The 12,388-nt window shown below is 42.7% G+C and overlaps 14 non-coding genes across 14 annotated transcripts; all 14 read right to left on the bottom strand.

Annotated features, from left to right (window-relative positions):
* Window positions 1–508: 508 nt before the first annotated feature.
* On the bottom strand, window positions 509–580 carry trnaa-ugc (transfer RNA alanine (anticodon UGC)). The gene has a single exon. It is a non-coding gene; the product is annotated as a tRNA-Ala (tRNA).
* Window positions 581–1,027: 447 nt separating this feature from the next.
* On the bottom strand, window positions 1,028–1,099 carry trnaa-ugc (transfer RNA alanine (anticodon UGC)). Its single transcript has one exon. It is a non-coding gene; the product is annotated as a tRNA-Ala (tRNA).
* A 657-nt stretch (window positions 1,100–1,756) lies between these two features.
* Window positions 1,757–1,828, bottom strand: trnaa-ugc (transfer RNA alanine (anticodon UGC)). The gene has a single exon. It is a non-coding gene; the product is annotated as a tRNA-Ala (tRNA).
* A 447-nt stretch (window positions 1,829–2,275) lies between these two features.
* On the bottom strand, window positions 2,276–2,347 carry trnaa-ugc (transfer RNA alanine (anticodon UGC)). The gene has a single exon. It is a non-coding gene; the product is annotated as a tRNA-Ala (tRNA).
* Window positions 2,348–2,795: 448 nt separating this feature from the next.
* Window positions 2,796–2,867, bottom strand: trnaa-ugc (transfer RNA alanine (anticodon UGC)). The gene has a single exon. It is a non-coding gene; the product is annotated as a tRNA-Ala (tRNA).
* A 461-nt stretch (window positions 2,868–3,328) lies between these two features.
* trnaa-ugc (transfer RNA alanine (anticodon UGC)) lies at window positions 3,329–3,400 on the bottom strand. The gene has a single exon. It is a non-coding gene; the product is annotated as a tRNA-Ala (tRNA).
* Window positions 3,401–4,378: 978 nt separating this feature from the next.
* Window positions 4,379–4,450, bottom strand: trnaa-ugc (transfer RNA alanine (anticodon UGC)). Its single transcript has one exon. It is a non-coding gene; the product is annotated as a tRNA-Ala (tRNA).
* Window positions 4,451–5,104: 654 nt separating this feature from the next.
* trnaa-ugc (transfer RNA alanine (anticodon UGC)) lies at window positions 5,105–5,176 on the bottom strand. Its single transcript has one exon. It is a non-coding gene; the product is annotated as a tRNA-Ala (tRNA).
* A 2,208-nt stretch (window positions 5,177–7,384) lies between these two features.
* trnaa-ugc (transfer RNA alanine (anticodon UGC)) lies at window positions 7,385–7,456 on the bottom strand. The gene has a single exon. It is a non-coding gene; the product is annotated as a tRNA-Ala (tRNA).
* Window positions 7,457–8,943: 1,487 nt separating this feature from the next.
* trnaa-ugc (transfer RNA alanine (anticodon UGC)) lies at window positions 8,944–9,015 on the bottom strand. Its single transcript has one exon. It is a non-coding gene; the product is annotated as a tRNA-Ala (tRNA).
* A 447-nt stretch (window positions 9,016–9,462) lies between these two features.
* Window positions 9,463–9,534, bottom strand: trnaa-ugc (transfer RNA alanine (anticodon UGC)). Its single transcript has one exon. It is a non-coding gene; the product is annotated as a tRNA-Ala (tRNA).
* Window positions 9,535–10,191: 657 nt separating this feature from the next.
* On the bottom strand, window positions 10,192–10,263 carry trnaa-ugc (transfer RNA alanine (anticodon UGC)). Its single transcript has one exon. It is a non-coding gene; the product is annotated as a tRNA-Ala (tRNA).
* A 447-nt stretch (window positions 10,264–10,710) lies between these two features.
* Window positions 10,711–10,782, bottom strand: trnaa-ugc (transfer RNA alanine (anticodon UGC)). The gene has a single exon. It is a non-coding gene; the product is annotated as a tRNA-Ala (tRNA).
* A 1,223-nt stretch (window positions 10,783–12,005) lies between these two features.
* On the bottom strand, window positions 12,006–12,077 carry trnaa-ugc (transfer RNA alanine (anticodon UGC)). Its single transcript has one exon. It is a non-coding gene; the product is annotated as a tRNA-Ala (tRNA).
* Between the last annotated feature and the right edge of the window lie 311 nt (window positions 12,078–12,388).

Here is a 12,388-nt window from a genome sequence, read left to right as displayed (position 1 = left end):
CTAAAGGAAAGTTCCAAATTGCTTTAAAATGCTGGGGATTGAACCCAGGACATTTGTTGCAAAAAAAATCCAACAAAACAACTTTACAATTCTACGTGGTGACACAGGAACTTTCTTTGGAGACGCTGGGGATTGAACCCAGGAGCTCATACATGCAAAGCATGTGTTCTACCACTGAGCCACTGACCCTAGTGAAGGTTAAGCTGAGATACATGTACCTTATACTCAAGCTAGCTGCCATTTTTCCAAATATAAATTAGGCAGAGAGAGATGCACAACAGATAAAGCTTTGAGGTGAAGTATAACTATCCTTGGAGTTGCTGGAGATTGAACCCATGACCACATGCATGCAAAGCATATGCTCTACCACTGAACCACTGGCCCTTGTGAATGTTGGGCTGAGTTACATGTGCCTTGTACTCAAGCTAGATGCTAATTTCCCAACTAAATAATTAGGCAGAGAGAGATGTGCAACAGATAAAGGTTTGAGTTAAATGATAACTTTCCTTGGAGATGCTGGGGATTGAACCCAGGACCTCATACATGCAAAGCATGCGCTCTACCACTGAGCTACATCCCCTGACGGAATGAAGCAAGTTTCCTGCAGGCTAGTGGAAAGTTCCACATTGATTTGAAATGCTAGCTTGAGTAAAAGGGACATGAAACTCACCACAACCTTCACAAGGGGCAGTAGCTTAATGGTAGAGCATATACTTTGCATGTGTGAGGCTAATGGAAAGTTCCACATTCCTTTAAATTGCTGTGGATTGAAACCAGGAACGTTTGTTGCAAAAAAAATAAAAAATAAATCTTTTCAATTCTTCAACTTTCCTTGGAGACGCTGAGATTGAACCGAGGAGCTCATACATGCAAAGCATGTTCTCTACCACTGAACCACTGGCCCTTGTGAATGTTGGGCTGAGTTACAAGTGCCTTGTACTCAAGCTAGATGCAAATTTCCCAACTAAAAAATTAGGCAGAGAGAGATGTGCAACAGAAAAAGCTTTGAGTTAAAGGATGACTTTCTTGGAGATGCTGGGGATTGAACCCAGGACCTCATACATGCAAAGCATGCGCTCTACCACTGAGCTACATCCCCTGATGGACTGAAGAAAGTTTCCTGCAGGCGAGTGGAAAGTTCCACATTGCTAAGAAATGCTAGCTTGAGTAAAAGGGACATGAAACTCACCACAACCTTCACAGGGGGCAGTAGCTCAATGGTAGAGTATAAACTTTGCATGTATGAGGCTAAAGGAAAGTTCCAAATTGCTTTAAAATGCTGGGGATTGAACCCAGGACATTTGTTGCAAAAAAAATCCAACAAAACAACTTTACAATTCTACGTGGTGACACAGGAATTTTCTTTGGAGACGGTGGGGATTGAACCCAGGAGCTCATACATGCAAAGCATGTGTTCTACCACTGAGCCACTGGCCCTAGTGAAGGTTGGGCTGAGATACATGTACCTTATACTCAAGCTAGCTGCCATTTTTCCAAATATAAATTAGGCAGAGAGAGATGCACAAAAGATTAAACTTTGAGGTGAAGTATAACTATCCTTGGAGTTGCTGGAGATTGAACCCATGACCACATGCATGCAAAGCATATGCTCTACCACTGAACCACTGGCCCTTGTGAATGTTGGGCTGAGTTACATGTGCCTTGTACTCAAGCTAGATGCTAATTTCCCAACCAAATAATTAGGCAGAGAGAGATGTGCAACAAATAAAGGTTTGAGTTAAATGATAACTTTCCTTGGAGATGCTGGGGATTGAACCCAGGACCTCATACATGCAAAGCATGCGCTCTACCACTGAGCTACATCCCCTGACGGAATGAAGCAAGTTTCCTGCAGGCTAGTGGAAAGTTCCACATTGCTTTGAAATGCTAGCTTGAGTAAAAGGGACATGAAACTCACCACAACCTTCACAAGGGGCAGTAGCTCAATGGTAGAGCATATACTTTGCATGTGTGAGGCTAATGGAAAGTTCCACATTCCTTTAAATTGCTGGGGATTGAAACCAGGACCTTTGTTGCAAAAATAATAAAAAATAAAACTTTTCAATTCTACAACTTTCCTTGGAGACGCTGAGATTGAACCCAGGAGCTCATACATGCAAAGCATGTTCTCTACCACTGAACCACTGGCCCTTGTGAATGTTGGGCTGAGTTACAAGTGCCTTGTACTCAAGCTAGATGCTAATTTCCCAACTAAAAAATTAGGCAGAGAGAGATGTGCAACAGATAAAGGTTTGAGTTAAAGGATAACTTTCCTTGGAGATGCTGGGGATTGAACCCAGGACCTCATACATGCAAAGCATGCGCTCTACCACTGAGCTACATCCCCTGATGGACTGAAGCAAGTTTCCTGCAGCCTAGTGGAAAGTTCCACATTGCGTTGAAATGCTAGCTTGAGTAAAAGGGACATGTAACTCACCACAACCTTCACAAGAGGCAGTAGCTCAATGGTAGAGCATATACTTTGCATGTGTGAGGCTAATGGAAAGTTCCACATTCCTATAAATTGCTGGGGATTGAAACCAGGACCTTTGTTGCAAAAAAAAATAAAAAATAAAACTTTTCAATTCTACAACTTTCCTTGGAGACGCTGAGATTGATCCCAGGAGCTCATACATGCAAAGCATGTTCTCTACCACTGAACCACTGGCCCTTGTGAATGTTGGGCTGAGTTACAAGTGCCTTGTACTCAAGCTAGATGCTAATTTCCCAACTAAATAATTAGGCAGAGAGAGATGTGCAACAGATAAAGGTTTGTGTTAAAGGATAACTTTCCTTAGAGATGCTGGGGATTGAACCCAGGACCTCATACATGCAAAGCATGCGCTCTACCACTGAGCTACATCCCCTGATGGACTGAAGCAAGTTTCCTGCAGGCTAGTGGAAAGTTCCACATTGCTTTGAAATGCTAGCTTGAGTAAAAGGGACATGAAACTCACCACAACCTTCACAAGGGGCAGTAGCTCAATGGTAGAGCAGGTGCTTTGCATGTATGAGGCTAAAGGAAAGTTCCAAATTGCTTTAAAATGCTGGGGATTGAACCCAGGACATTTGTTGCAAAAAAATCCAACAAAATAACTTTACAATTCTACGTGGTAACACAGGAACTTTCCTTGGAGAAGCTGGGGATTGAACCCATGACCACATGAATGCAAGGCATATGCTCTACCACTGAGCTACTGTCACTTGAGAAAGCTGTGCTGAGTTACATGTGCCTTGTACTCAAGCTAGATGCTAATTTCCCAACTAAATAATTAGGCAGAGAGAGATGTGCAACAGATAAAGGTTTGAGTTAAAGGATAACTTTCCTTGGAGATGCTGGGGATTGAACCCAGGACCTCATACATGCAAAGCATGCGCTCTACCACTGAGCTACATCCCCTGATGGACTGAAGCAAGTTTCCTGCAGGCTAGTGGAAAGTTCCACATTGCTTTGAAATGCTAGCTTGAGTAAAAGGGACATGAAACTCACCACAACCTTCACAAGGGGCAGTAGCTCAATGGTAGAGCAGGTGCTTTGCATGTATGAGGCTAAAGGAAAGTTCCAAATTGCTTTAAAATGCTGGGGATTGAACCCAGGACATTTGTTGCAAAAAAATCCAACAAAATAACTTTACAATTCTACGTGGTAAGACGGGAACTTTCCTTGGAGAAGCTGGGGATTGAACCCATGACCACATGAATGCAAAGCATATGCTCTACCACTGAGCTACTGTCACTTGAGAAAGCTGTGCTGAGTTACATGTGCCTTGTACTCAAGCTAGTTGTTATTTTTCAAAATATAAATTTGGCAGAGAGAGATGTGCAACAGAAAAAGCTTTGAGTTAAAGGATGACTTTCTTGGAGATGCTGGGGATTGAACCCAGGACCTCATACATGCAAAGCATGCAGTCTACCACTGAGCTACATCCCCTGATGGACTGAAGCAAGTTTCCTGCAGCCTAGTGGAAAGTTCCACATTGCGTTGAAATGCTAGCTTGAGTAAAAGGGACATGTAACTCACCACAACCTTCACAAGAGGCAGTAGCTCAATGGTAGAGCATATACTTTGCATGTGTGAGGCTAATGGAAAGTTCCACATTCCTTTAAATTGCTGGGGATTGAAACCAGGACCTTTGTTGCAAAAAAAATAAAAAATAAAACTTTTCAATTCTACAACTTTCCTTAGAGACGCTGAGATTGAACCCAGGAGCTCATACATGCAAAGCATGTGCTGTACCACTGAACCACTGGCCCTTGTGAATGTTGGGCTGAGTTACATGTGCTTTGTACTCAAGCTAGATGCTAATTTTCCAACTAAATAATTAGGCAGAGAGAGATGTGCAACAGATAAAGGTTTGAGTTAAAGGAAAACTTTCCTTGGAGATGCTGGGGATTGAACCCAGGACCTCATACATGCAAAGCATGCGCTCTACCACTGAGCTACATCCCCTGATGGACTGAAGCAAGTTTCCTGCAGGCTAGTGGAAAGTTCCACATTGCTTTGAAGTGCTAGCTTGAGTAAAAGGGACATGAAACTCACCACAACCTTCACAGGGGGCAGTAGCTCAATGGTTGAGTATATGCGTTGCATGTATGAGGCTAAAGGAAAGTTCCAAATTGCTTTAAAATGCTGGGGATTGAACCCAGGACATTTGTTGCAAAAAAATCCAACAAAACAACTTTACAATTCTACGTGGTGACACGGGAACTTTCTTTGGAGACGGTGGGGATTGAACCCAGGAGCTCATACATGCAAAGCATGTGTTCTACCACTGAGCCACTGGCCCTAGTGAAGGTTGGGCTGAGATACATGTACCTTATACTCAAGCTAGCTGCCATTTTTCCAAATATAAATTAGGCAGAGAGAGATGCACAACAGATAAAGCTTTGAGGTGAAGTATAACTATCCTTGGAGTTGCTGGAGATTGAACCCATGACCACATGCATGCAAAGCATATGCTCTACCACTGAGCTACTGGCACTTGAGAAAGCTGTGTTGAGTTACATGTGCCTTGTACTCAAGCTAGTTGTTATTTTTCCAAATATAAATTTGGCAGAGAGAGATGTGCAACAGATAAAGCTTTGAGTTAAAGGATGACTTTCTTGGAGATGCTGGGGATTGAACCCAGGACCTCATACATGCAAAGCATGCACTCTACCACTGAGCTACATCCCCTGATGGACTGAAGCAAGTTTCCTGCAGCCTAGTGGAAAGTTCCACATTGCGTTGAAATGCTAGCTTGAGTAAAAGGAACATGTAACTCACCACAACCTTCACAAGAGGCAGTTGCTCAATGGTAGAGCATATACTTTGCATGTGTGAGGCTAATGGAAAGTTCCACATTCCTTTAAATTGCTGGGGATTGAAACCAGGACTTTTGTTGCAAAAAAAATAAAAAATAAAACTTTTCAATTCTTCAACTTTCCTTGGAGATGCTGAGATTGAACCCAGGAGCTCATACATGCAAAGCATGTGCTCTACCACTGAACCACTGGCCCTTGTGAATGTTGGGCTGAGTTACATGTGCCTTGTACTCAAGCTAGATGCTAATTTTCCAACTAAATAATTAGGCAGAGAGAGATGTGCAACAGATAAAGGTTTGAGTTAAAGGAAAACTTTCCTTGGAAATGGTGATTGAACCCAGGACCTCATACATGCAAAGCATGCGCTCTACCACTGAGCTACATCCCCTGATGGACTGAAGCAAGTTTCCTGCAGGCTAGTGGAAAGTTCCACATTGCTTTGAAATGCTAGCTTGAGTAAAAGGGACATGAAACTCACCACAACCATCACAAGGGGCAGTAGCTCAATGGTAGAGCATATGCTTTGCATGTATTAGGCTAATGGAAAGTTCCAAATTGCTTTAAATGCTGGGGATTGAACCCAGGACCTTTTTTGCAAAAGTTTTTTGCAAAAAAAATACAAAAAAATCCTTACAATTCAACAAATTTCTTTGGAGACACTGGGGATTGAACCCAGGAGCTCATACATACAAAGCATGCGCTCTACCACTGAGCCACTGGACTTGTGAAGGTTGGGCTGAGTTACATGTACCTTATATTCAAGCTAGTTGCTATTTTTCCAAATATAAATTAGGCAGTGAGAGATGCGCAACAGATAAAGCTTAGTGTTGAAGGACAATATCCTTTGGAGTAGCTGGGGATTGAACCCATGACCACATGCATGCAAAGCATATGCTCTACCACTGAGCTACTGGCACTTGAGAAAGCTGTGCTGAGTTACATTTGCCTTGTACTCAAGCTAGTTGCTATTTTTCAAAATATAAATTTGGCAGAGAGAGATGTGCAACAGATAAAGTTTTGAGTTAAAGGATGACTTTCTTGGAGATGCTGGGGATTGAACCCAGGAACTCATACATGCAAAGCATGTGCTCTACCACTGAGCTACATCCCCTGATGGACTAACGCAAGTTTCCTGCAGGCGAGTGGAAAGTTCCACATTGCTTTGAAATGCTAGCTTGAGTAAAAGGGACATGTAACTCACCACAACCTTCACAAGAGGCAGTAGCTCAATGGTAGAGCATATACTTTGCATGTGTGAGGCTAATGGAAAGTTCCACATTCCTTTAAATTGCTGGGGATTGAAACCAGGACCTTTGTTGCAAAAAAAATAAAAAATAAAACTTTTTAATTCTACAACTTTCCTTGGAGACGCTGAGATTGTACCCAGGAGCTCATACATGCAAAGCATGTTCTCTACTACTGAACCACTGGCCCTTGTGAATGTTGGGCTGAGTTACGAGTGCCTTGTACTCAAGCTAGATGCAAATTTCCCAACTAAAAAATTAGGCAGAGAGAGATGTGCAACAGATAAAGGTTTAAGGATAACGGATAACTTTCCATGGAGATGCTGGGGATTGAACCCAGGACCTCATAGATGCAAAGCATGCGGTCTACCACTGAGCTACATCCCCTGATGGACTGAAGCAAGTTTCCTGCAGCCTAGTGGAAAGTTCCACATTGCTTTGAAATGCTAGCTTGAGTAAAAGGGACATGTAACTCACCACAACCTTCACAAGAGGCAGTAGCTCAATGGTAGAGCATATACTTTGCATGTGTGAGGCTAATGGAAAGTTCCACATTCCTTTAAATTGCTGGGGATTGAAACCAGGACCTTTGTTGCAAAAAATAAATAAAAAATAAAACTTTTCAATTCTACAACTTTCCTTGGAGACGCTGAGATTGAACCCAGGAGCTCATACATGCAAAGCATGTGCTGTACCACTGAACCACTGGCCCTTGTGAATGTTGGGCTGAGTTACATGTGCTTTGTACTCAAGCTAGATGCTAATTTTCCAACTAAATAATTAGGCAGAGAGAGATGTGCAACAGATAAAGGTTTGAGTTAAAGGAAAACTTTCCTTGGAGATGCTGGGGATTGAACCCAGGACCTCATACATGCAAAGCATGCGCTCTACCACTGAGCTACATCCCCTGATGGACTGAAGCATGTTTCCCGCAGGCTAGTGGAAAGTTCCACATTGCTTTAAAATGCTAGCTTGAGTAAAAGGGACATGAAACTCACCACAACCTTCACAAGGGGCAGTAGCTCAATGGTAGAGCATATACTTTGCATGTGTGAGGCTAATGGAAAGTTCCACATTCCTTTAAATTGCTGGGGATTGAAACCAGGACCTTTGTTGCAAAAAAAATAAAAAATAAATCTTTTCAATTCTACAACTTTCCTTGGAGACGCTGAGATTGAACCGAGGAGCTCATACATGCAAAGCATGTTCTCTACCACTGAACCACTGGCCCTTGTGAATGTTGGGCTGAGTTACAAGTGCCTTGTACTCAAGCTAGATGCAAATTTCCCAACTAAAAAATTAGGCAGAGAGAGATGTGCAACAGAAAAAGCTTTGAGTTAAAGGATGACTTTCTTGGAGATGCTGGGGATTGAACCCAGGAACTCATACATGCAAAGCATGTGCTCTACCACTGAGCTACATCCCCTGATGGACTAACGCAAGTTTCCTGCAGGCGAGTGGAAAGTTCCACATTGCTTTGAAATGCTAGCTTGAGTAAAAGGGACATGTAACTCACCACAACCTTCACAAGAGGCAGTAGCTCAATGGTAGAGCATATACTTTGCATGTGTGAGGCTAATGGAAAGTTCCACATTCCTTTAAATTGCTGGGGATTGAAACCAGGACCTTTGTTGCAAAAAAAATAAAAAATAAAACTTTTTAATTCTACAACTTTCCTTGGAGACGCTGAGATTGTACCCAGGAGCTCATACATGCAAAGCATGTTCTCTACTACTGAACCACTGGCCCTTGTGAATGTTGGGCTGAGTTACAAGTGCCTTGTACTCAAGCTAGATGCAAATTTCCCAACTAAAAAATTAGGCAGAGAGAGATGTGCAACAGATAAAGGTTTAAGGATAACGGATAACTTTCCGTGGAGATGCTGGGGATTGAACCCAGGACCTCATAGATGCAAAGCATGCGGTCTACCACTGAGCTACATCCCCTGATGGACTGAAGCAAGTTTCCTGCAGCCTAGTGGAAAGTTCCACATTGCGTTGAAATGCTAGCTTGAGTAAAAGGGACATGTAACTCACCACAACCTTCACAAGAGGCAGTAGCTCAATGGTAGAGCATATACTTTGCATGTGTGAGGCTAATGGAAAGTTCCACATTCCTTTAAATTGCTGGGGATTGAAACCAGGACCTTTGTTGCAAAAAAAAAATAAAAAATAAAACTTTTCAATTCTACAACTTTCCTTGGAGACGCTGAGATTGAACCCAGGAGCTCATACATGCAAAGCATGTGCTGTACCACTGAACCACTGGCCCTTGTGAATGTTGAGCTGAGTTACATGTGCTTTGTACTCAAGCTAGATGCTAATTTTCCAACTAAATAATTAGGCAGAGAGAGATGTGCAACAGATAAAGGTTTGAGTTAAAGGAAAACTTTCCTTGGAGATGCTGGGGATTGAACCCAGGACCTCATACATGCAAAGCATGCGCTCTACCACTGAGCTACATCCCCTGATGGACTGAAGCATGTTTCCCGCAGGCTAGTGGAAAGTTCCACATTGCTTTAAAATGCTAGCTTGAGTAAAAGGGACATGAAACTCACCACAACCTTCACAAGGGGCAGTAGCTCAATGGTAGAGCATATACTTTGCATGTGTGAGGCTAATGGAAAGTTCCACATTCCTTTAAATTGCTGGGGATTGAAACCAGGACCTTTGTTGCAAAAAAAATAAAAAATAAATCTTTTCAATTCTACAACTTTACCTTGGAGACGCTGAGATTGAACCGAGGAGCTCATACATGCAAAGCATGTTCTCTACCACTGAACCACTGGCCCTTGTGAATGTTGGGCTGAGTTACAAGTGCCTTGTACTCAAGCTAGATGCAAATTTCCCAACTAAAAAATTAGGCAGAGAGAGATGTGCAACAGAAAAAGCTTTGAGTTAAAGGATGACTTTCTTGGAGATGCTGGGGATTGAACCCAGGACCTCATACATGCAAAGCATGCGCTCTACCACTGAGCTACATCCCCTGATGGACTGAAGCAAGTTTCCTGCAGGCGAGTGGAAAGTTCCACATTGCTAAGAAATGCTAGCTTGAGTAAAAGGGACATGAAACTCACCACAACCTTCACAGGGGGCAGTAGCTCAATGGTAGAGTATATGCTTTGCCTGTATGAGGCTAAAGGAAAGTTCCAAATTGCTTTAAAATGCTGGGGATTGAACCCAGGACATTTGTTGCAAAAAAAATCCAACAAAACAACTTTACAATTCTACGTGGTGACACGGGAACTTTCTTTGGAGACGCTGGGGATTGAACCCAGGAGCTCATACATGCAAAGCATGTGTTCTACCACTGAGCCACTGGCCCTAGTGAAGGTTGGGCTGAGATACATGTACCTTATACTCAAGCTAGCTGCCATTTTTCCAAATATAAATTAGGCAGAGAGAGATTCACAACAGATAAAGCTTTGAGGTGAAGTATAACTATCCTTGGAGTTGCTGGAGATTGAACCCATGACCACATGCATGCAAAGCATATGCTCTACCACTGAACCACTGGCCCTTGTGAATGTTGGGCTGAGTTACATGTGCCTTGTACTCAAGCTAGATGCTAATTTCCCAACTAAATAATTAGGCAGAGAGAGATGTGCAACAGATAAAGGTTTGAGTTAAATGATAACTTTCCTTGGAGATGCTGGGGATTGAACCCAGGACCTCATACATGCAAAGCATGCGCTCTACCACTGAGCTACATCCCCTGACGGAATGAAGCAAGTTACCTGCAGGCTAGTGGAAAGTTCCACATTGCTTTGAAATGCTAGCTTGAGTAAAAGGGACATGAAACTCACCACAACCTTCACAAGGGGCAGTAGCTCAATGGTAGAGCATATACTTTGCATGTGTGAGGCTAATGGAAAGTTCCACATTCCTTTAAATTGCTGGGGATTGAAACCAGGACCTTTGTTGCAAAAAAAATAAAAAATAAAGCTTTTCAATTCTACAACTTTCCTTGGAGACGCTGAGATTGAACCCAGGAGCTCATACTTGCAAAGCATGTTCTCTACCACTGAACCACTGGCCCTTGTGAATGTTGGGCTGAGTTACAAGTGCCTTGTACTCAAGCTAGATGCTAATTTCCCAACTAAAAAATTAGGCAGAGAGAGATGTGCAACAGATAAAGGTTTGAGTTAAAGGATAACTTTCCTTGGAGATGCTGGGGTTTGAACCCAGGACCTCATACATGCAAAGCATGCGCTCTACCACTGAGCTACATCCCCTGATGAACTGAAGCAAGTTTCCTGCAGCCTAGTGGAAAGTTCCCCATTGCGTTGAAATGCTAGCTTGAGTAAAAAGGGACATGTAACTCACCACAACCTTCACAAGAGGCAGTAGCTCAATGGTAGAGCACCAGATAAAGCACCAGGAGCTCATACATGCAAAGCATGTGTTCTACCACTGAGCCACTGGCCCTAGTGAAGGTTGGGCTGAGATACATGTACCTTATACTCAAGCTAGCTGCCATTTTTCCAAATATAAATTAGGCAGAGAGAGATGCACAACAGATAAAGCTTTGAGGTGAAGTATAACTATCCTTGGAGTTGCTGGAGATTGAACCCATGACCACATGCATGCAAAGCATATGCTCTACCACTGAGCTACTGGCACTTGAGAAAGCTGTGTTGAGTTACATGTGCCTTGTACTCAAGCTAGTTGTTATTTTTCCAAATATAAATTTGGCAGAGAGAGATGTGCAACAGATAAAGCTTTGAGTTAAAGGATGAATTTCTTGGAGATGCTGGGGATTGAACCCAGGTCCTCATACATGCAAAGCATGCGCTCTACCACTGAGCTACATGCCCTGATGGACTGAAGCAAGTTTCCTAATTCCTACTAAAATTCCTAAGTTTCCTAATTTTCCAACTAAATAATTAGGCAGAGAGAGATGTGCAACAGATAAAGGTTTGAGTTAAAGGAAAACTTTCCTTGGAGATGCTGGGGATTGAACCCAGGACCTAATACATGCAAAGCATGCGGTCTACCACTGAGCTACATCCCCTGATGGACTGAAGCAAGTTTCCTGCAGGCTAGTGGAAAGTTCCACATTGCGTTGAAATGCTAGCTTGAGTAAAAGGGACATGTAACTCACCACAACCTTCACAAGGGGCAGTAGCTCAATGGTAGAGCATATACTTTGCATGTGTGAGGCTAATGGAAAGTTCCACATTCCTTTAAATTGCTGGGGATTGAAACCAGGACCTTTGTTGCAAAAAAAAAAAAAACAACTTTTCAATTCTACAACTTTCCTTGGAGACGCTGAGATTGAACCCAGGAGCTCATACATGCAAAGCATGTGCTGTACCACTGAACCACTGGCCCTTGTGAATGTTGGGCTGAGTTACATGTGCTTTGTACTCAAGCTAGATGCTAATTTTCCAACTAAATAATTAGGCAGAGAGAGATGTGCAACAGATAAAGGTTTGAGTTAAAGGAAAACTTTCCTTGGAGATGCTGGGGATTGAACCCAGGACCTCATACATGCAAAGCATGCGCTCTACCACTGAGCTACATCCCCTGATGGACTGAAGCAAGTTTCCTGCAGCCTAGTGGAAAGTTCCACATTGCGTTGAAATGCTAGCTTGAGTAAAAGGGACATGAAACTCACCACAACCTTCACAAGGGGCAGTAGCTCAATGGTAGAGCATATACTTTGCATGTGTGAGGCTAATGGAAAGTTCCACATTCCTTTAAATTGCTGGGGATTGAAACCAGGACCTTTGTTGCAAAAAAAATAAAAAATAAAACTTTCCAATTCTACAACTTTCCTTGGAGAGGCTGAGATTGAACCCAGGAGCTCATACATGCAAAGCATGTTCTCTACCACTG

The sequence above is a fragment of the Pseudorasbora parva genome, chromosome 20, assembly GCF_024679245.1.
Source record: "Pseudorasbora parva isolate DD20220531a chromosome 20, ASM2467924v1, whole genome shotgun sequence".
Classification (NCBI taxonomy): Eukaryota; Metazoa; Chordata; class Actinopteri; order Cypriniformes; family Gobionidae; genus Pseudorasbora; species Pseudorasbora parva.
Note: the sequence above shows the minus strand (reverse complement) of the source record. Positions and strands in the feature narration are given on the sequence as shown.